This window comes from Lytechinus pictus, chromosome 9 (genome assembly GCF_037042905.1).
Source record: "Lytechinus pictus isolate F3 Inbred chromosome 9, Lp3.0, whole genome shotgun sequence".
Lineage (NCBI taxonomy): Eukaryota > Metazoa > Echinodermata > Echinoidea > Temnopleuroida > Toxopneustidae > Lytechinus > Lytechinus pictus.
In genome coordinates this window covers 14,615,699-14,622,500 of record NC_087253.1, presented here as the reverse complement: position 1 = coordinate 14,622,500, position 6,802 = coordinate 14,615,699, and the positions used below count along the sequence as shown (strand labels likewise).

Here is a 6,802-nt window from a genome sequence, read left to right as displayed (position 1 = left end):
ACCAATTGGGTAACTGAAGATGGCTTCTAACTGGAAAGGTGATTAACTGGAAATTAATTCTAATTGGAACCTGTTGGGCAACTGGAAATGACTTCCAATTGGTTTCCAATTGGAAATTTTCCAGTTACCCAACTGGTTCCAATTGAAACCAGTTAATTTGCATATTATCTGCCAGTGTGCACAGATTAATGTTTTATGTGATTCATCATCATTTAAAATGTATCTATTTAATTCTTTTCTAATTCAAGTACCATACTTGTTTCAGATAAGTGTTTAGAATGCTTAGCAGTGAAAACCATGTTCATAAATGTTATAGATTATAATTAAAACGTATTATAAGATAATTAGTACACCACTAACTGTTACCAAATTACATCAAATACAAATACATATATTTGAAGATCTTTCATATAAATATATATACATGAAGAAAGTCTATTTTATCAATGCCCTTTACATTGGTATTAATAAACATATAGCACTGCTTCTTTGTTGGCATGAGCAATAGTTAGTGCAAATTTTAATTAATTTGTCATTAATTAAGTCATTCCAACTGGAATTTCCAATTGGATCCAGTTGGAAACCAATTAGTTTCAACTGGATCCAGTTGAAACCAGTTGCCTCCAATTGGTTTCAACTGGAACCAATTGAAACCAGTTGCCTCCAATTGGATTCAACTGGTTTTAATAGGGAAATTGGAACAACTGGAACCAATTGAAACCAGTTGCCAACTGGTACGTTGCTTAAATTGGTTTCAACTGGAACCAATTGAAACCAATTGCCAACTGGTTCCAGTTGCCCAAATGGTTTTAACTGGAACCAGTTGGCAACTGGTTTCAATTGGTTCCAGTTGTTCCAATTTCCCTATTGAAACCAGTTGGCCAACTGGTTTCAATTGGTTTTGCTCTAATTGGTTTCAACTGGATTTTAGTCCTGGGAAAGAAAGTGAAGACGAATAAAGGGGAGGGAGAGGCAAATATAGGGAAAATTTATATTTTCGTTTGAAAGACAGGAGTGTGGGGGAATGTTTGAGTTCATTCGATAAAGAATTCCAAAGTTTGGGTCCGACATATTGAATAGTGTTTTGTTTTGTTGGAGTTGACTCCCCCTATATCAGATGGGCCCCTCGACCCCCACCTTCCCCACACTTCTTCCTTGAGGCAAAGATTTTTATTTTATTTTATTTGTCTTCATAATAAGGCCGCCTGTTCAGTGATTTAGACACTGTTGTCAACCATGCAGGGCCCTGCACAATAAGATAATCAAAAGAACACATATACAACACATATCAAGTCGACATTGTTTGGAAGCAGAGAGCTGATCGAGAGAGAAAAAAATTGCACTGCTGTAATGGAGAGAAAAGGGAAAAGAAGAAAATAAGAAAGAAGATCATATGCATAAAATAAATATCTGGGTCGAGTATAGGTCTGCATTACTAGTATATGAAAGTTAATTTGTGGCGTCATAATACTAAAAGGCCTGATGCGACTATTTGCAACTTTCCCATATAATTCCCATTTTCCAATTATACATGATTTTAGTTTCAGAAGTGATATGTGCACGATAATATCATGAATGAACATAAATTAATTTTCAATTTTCGACTTCCTGAAAAGAGGGTAAATCATAATTACACCACATGAGTACCCGGGAGTTACTCGCATGTGACGTCACAAAATGAAAATTTTCAAAATCACTGTACTTGTATAAATCGATCAGTATATACATTATCTTTGATGGATCTATCCCAGATCTTCACAATAAATGTTTCTTCCACTGCCGCATTTATTATAGCAAACCTTACATCAGGGTGAGAGTCTCCTTGAATTAGATTTTAAATAGTGTTGAGGTACGTGCCCCTAAGGTGGTATACGATATGGGGCATTGAAATCTTAATTGGTAGCTCTAGCTACTGAAACTTACCCGACTACCAATCCCCTCCTTATGTCCTAATGAAACATTGGAACAATAGATACGAAACAATGATTGAAGGGAAATTAGAAAGCCCCTCATCCCCCTGTTTGGGGGGGATGAGACCACTGATCTCCCCTCTATATATCTATTTTTTTAACAAACAAGTGCACATCAAGTTACCAATAATGCATATAGCATTTCAATTTATTTGAAAGCAGGATAAAAGAGCATTGTACATTAAATGCCTTGCTCACGGGCATAAGTGCCGCGGCCGGGGATCGAACCCCGGACCTTCTATACATAGCTAGGCGCCTGAGACCACTCGGCCACGGCATCCTCTGACTAGTCAGCTCAGCTGATCTGAGGGCCAGGGGGATCTGTGATTATCGATACAGTTATGTATCGGATTATCTTGATATCGTTTGACCTTACCACGTGAAACCCGTTCAACTTCCTTTTCAGGGTCAACCACAAATCAGGTACACGATCAATGAAATACCGTCTCATAAACCGAATTATTGTTCTAAGCGTGCACCTTTACCATGCAATTAATGCCTTTCAATCAAAATCAAATAATATTTATCTGTTTATTAATTATATTTTGATACAGAACAATGGCCGAGAAAGAGAAAACACCGCCACAGTCCGTGCAAGTGTTCGGCAGAAAGGTATCCATTTCCCCACATGTATACAGTCCCATGTGTGTTATTTTGTGTTGGTACTGGTGCTGGTTGTGGATCATGAAGACAAATGTGATTGTGAATGTGAAAATGAATCATGAATCAATTTAATGAATTTCATAAAGCTAGGCTAGGCCAATGCAACCCCCACGAATGTAAGACGAAATAGAGAGTATGAAACTATGTCTATGATGCATCAAGCCCAGCCCAGGCATTATTTTTCTGTATTTTTTGTGTGCTCTTAAAGAGGGTGGATAGTTTTGGTAATTCCTCAAAATCGGCATGTCACTATTCTAATTAATTTGTATATTATATGAATGTGTATGTCCTAAAACAGTCATGATGTGGATGATATGAAATGAAAAGGTGTTTTTCATGATAAATTATGCTCTTACATGTGTGGATTTTACTTTGTCGGGATACCCAGCTTTTTGAAACGTAGCTGCATGCAGACACTCAAAGTGCGCACCACCGCCTCTGCCGTGCGTGTGCTACGCGAGAACGATAATGTAGTCCTCGCTACACAATTGCGTTGTCAATCAGTTTTACCATAGAGCTATTACAGCTCTATGGTTTTACAAAGCTCATAGTCGTAGATACATTGCCGTTTCCAGACTTTCCTTGCATGATTGCATCACATTACAACGAACGGCAGAGCAGACTTTAGATCTAAACAGCCTTGATCGATATTAGGAGTACGTACCTCATTCCTACCTTCCTTGAAGTTTGAACTTGCCCTTGGCTGGCATGGGGGCCGCTTGCATATAACAAACCTCGACCGTCCCATCTTCCCCATTAAAAAAATGCAACCACGATATTAGCTGTTGCAAATAAGTATCTGCTCTCTGATTGCTAATATAACACTGGAACAATTTATAAATCAGAATGAATATAACGTACAGCACAGAATTTGAATTGGAAAAACTTCTTTTTTTTGTTCTTCTCCGACTTCCCGCGTATTAGCCTCAGCTCATGTTGTTTCAGATTGACAAAAAGTTTTATTTTACGATTCTAATGATTCAAAAGAAAAGAAAGGAAAATGAAACCAACAGAAAGAACCCTTACATTCAAAGAAAATTCCAAGATTGTGCATCCTGTTTATGTTTTGGAAATGCATTGATTTAATTCTCACTAAAATGATATATAAACAGTCTTTGGGTTAATTGTGTCTGAATTCGTAGACTAGTACAGTGTGCACGTTGGATGTATGTTCTGTGGTTGCAGTAGGACTGGCCGGGAATTTCATTCACTTGTGCGTGGGTGTACGGTATGAGTGTGTGTGTTTGTGTTGAATAGTGCGTGTGGAGACGTTACGTAATAAGGTCAACAGATACATTGCATGCAATGATCTTGTATACCGGGCCTCCTAAAGGTCATGAAGAGTTCAGTTCACTGGTCATGTACATGGAGAGATCCTGCGTGTCCCGAGATAATTTGATTCAATCGAAACCATGGGCCTAGTATACAGCTCAGCATGCCGAGTTTCAGAAAACTGGCTATCCTATGGAATAAGTAATTTATTGGATAAAGTTCTGTAAATAATGTTATTCAGTTTGATCGTATATCTTTCCATAATATGGCCATTTCACATGGTAATAACCACTATCTCACTAACTAAATAGGCCTACCAAAAGAACAATAAAAATAATAATGTGGGTCGGGTGTAACGTCGATATAGGGCCTCGATATCATTTTATATATTTCCCCATAATTTTATTTTTTTCCTGAATATGTGGAATAACCGCTGAGGATTATATCTATGGTTCAGTCAAGTTGGTCCTTATTTTCAAATCTCTAATTGAAATATAATTCAAACAAGCCAGGGGGCGGTGGGGGCGGTCGCCCCCCCCCCAAAAAAAAAAAAAAAACGTCCCCAAATTGAAAAAAAGAGAAAAAAGAGAGGAGAAAAGGAAAAGGGAAGGGAGGAAAGGGAAGAAAGGTATAGCTTTGAGTTTTTTTTTTTCTTTTTATTTATTTTTTTTCTCAAAAGAGAAACTCCTTCACTCTTGCTCTAGATTTATATATGAATTTTGCTTCCGCGCTGCGCGCGGTTAAATGACAATATTGAAGATCTCCATTGTTCCCCCCACCCTTTCTCTAACCCTGTTTTTCCACCTCAGCTATATATGTGTTTCTTGCCGGGTAAAGTTCAAATGTATACATTAGGGCATGGTTAGGCCGAAGTATATGAAGTTATCTTTTTTTTTTATTGATCGCGCAACTTCTGGTCGGGTCGGCTCCGGTTGGGTGAAATCTTTATATCAATTTCTGCCGTCACCTCCATAAAGTCAACTTCTCCCGCTTTTCAGCTCATTACTAAACAACCATAATTTTTGGGGCAAACAGGTTCCTAATTTAAAAAGAGGAAGGTATAAAATTCGTATCTTATTAGATAAAAAAGTACAATATTTTTTATCAAATTCTATTAAACTTCATGTCATTTCCCTGCACATTCATCTCCTGTCCTGTTTTGCGCCCTCAGTTTGAAATTTTGAATGACACCAAAGTTTCTTTATAATTCAAAATGAAGCGCTTCAGGATAAGTCAAAGAAATTACGTATCCTTTTTATATAATTTCAATAAATCACAGAAGTTTCAACTTTTTGCGCACTATTTTCCTTGTAATGAAGTTCAATAATCTTAGAAAATTAATTGAATTAGAGCCGATCGGGTATTGGAGATATCTGCATTTGATGAAACGTCTGCCCTTTGAAATTTCAGAGTTTCGTTGTTCTGCGCGGGGAGGAATATCTTCCTCCCGGCATATACACTTCTTCTCCTCTGTTTTGCGAGTTAAAGATATGCACTGTCGCTAAATTGTTTGTAATCAAATCTGATCTTTCCAAGGGAAGTATCCAATATGTGTTTGAGAATACCGTTTTCTCGGGACCCTTTTCATGGCAAAAAATTGATAAAACGCTTTAGTTTCCGCGCTTCGCACGGGGTTATTATCATTTTAATTTCCTCCATTGTATTCCTTTTTTGTGCGTTCACAATCTTTTTTGAAAACAATGTTCAAAATCACAATATAGTCAACTGAATTGGAGCTGATATATAGGTACTAAAGACAAGAGAGACGGCTCCTTTTCATTTTAATTTATGAAACACCAAAAGCTTCGCAAGGGAGGGGGAAACTCCCCTTCCCTGCACCCACCCCCTAGGGAGCGCGCTTCGCGCGCTCTGTAAGTGTTGGCACGCTTCGCGTGCATTTACCGCCCCCTCCAAAATGAAATCCTGGCTACGCGGTTGGTAGTGATCGAGGGACATCATCAACTCTCATTTGCATAATACTGAGTTGTGCATATAACTATTTTGTGAAAAATATAGGCTATGTGAAATTTGGAAATGCCAGACTGATTTACTCATTTTTACATCCAATTTTGATGAATTTTTCAAAATTATGCTTGTTGGATTTTTTTCTATTGATTCAAATCAACATTTTTTTTTCTGGGGTGGACTTGACCTTTAATTAAACATTGAACTGTGGGAGAGATGCAAAAGAAATGGCAGGGACAATGATTTACAAGCCAAGCACTGATCGATTTTCAAGTCATTATCAGAAAAAGGAGGTGAAAGAACGGGAAGGGGAAAAAATGCAATGAAAGAAAGAAATTATATAGAGAAAGAAAGAACGTAGGGGAGGGGGGTTGGGTGGGGATCGAGCTGCATGGGAACGAGTCGTTGGGAATTTGTCTAGTCTGACAAACTTTATTATTGCAATTCTTTGTTTCTAACTTGACAACCAAACGATACACGTCCCTCATGAATAACCGGATATATATTGTCACTCGGACTGTTATGAGTGAGAGAAAAGCAAAAAAACCCAAAACAAACATGTTGCGATATCGGCCTAAATTAATTGCATCATAATTCATAGTGCATTGAAGTAATATTATTTCTTCACACACACTTTCTTGTGAAAATGCCTATTTGTTCAACTGCATGGCCTATCCCTTCCCCAATAGGCCTACCCCCCCCCCCAACCTCACCAATCGCATAAGGGTGGACAAAATAATACTGCACGAGCAAGTATTTGGCCTTCGGCTGTATAAAACGTGTAATTTTTGTTTGTCAACGAAACAAAGTACGAATCTCTTGTAATGAAAAGATCTCTGACTTCATAATTTTATAAAGTCAAAACTTATTCCCAAAATATTTTATGAATGTGAGAAAGACCAGCGGTCGAGAATACAGCATATACGCCAGTT

The 6,802-nt window shown here is 37.8% G+C and overlaps 1 long non-coding RNA gene across 1 annotated transcript; it reads left to right on the top strand.

The window, feature by feature from the left end:
- Window positions 1–2,323: 2,323 nt before the first annotated feature.
- On the top strand, window positions 2,324–2,582 carry LOC135155507 (uncharacterized). Its single transcript, XR_010294651.1, has 2 exons — window positions 2,324–2,393; window positions 2,525–2,582. It is a non-coding gene; the product is annotated as an uncharacterized LOC135155507 (long non-coding RNA).
- The last annotated feature ends 4,220 nt before the right edge of the window (window positions 2,583–6,802 follow it).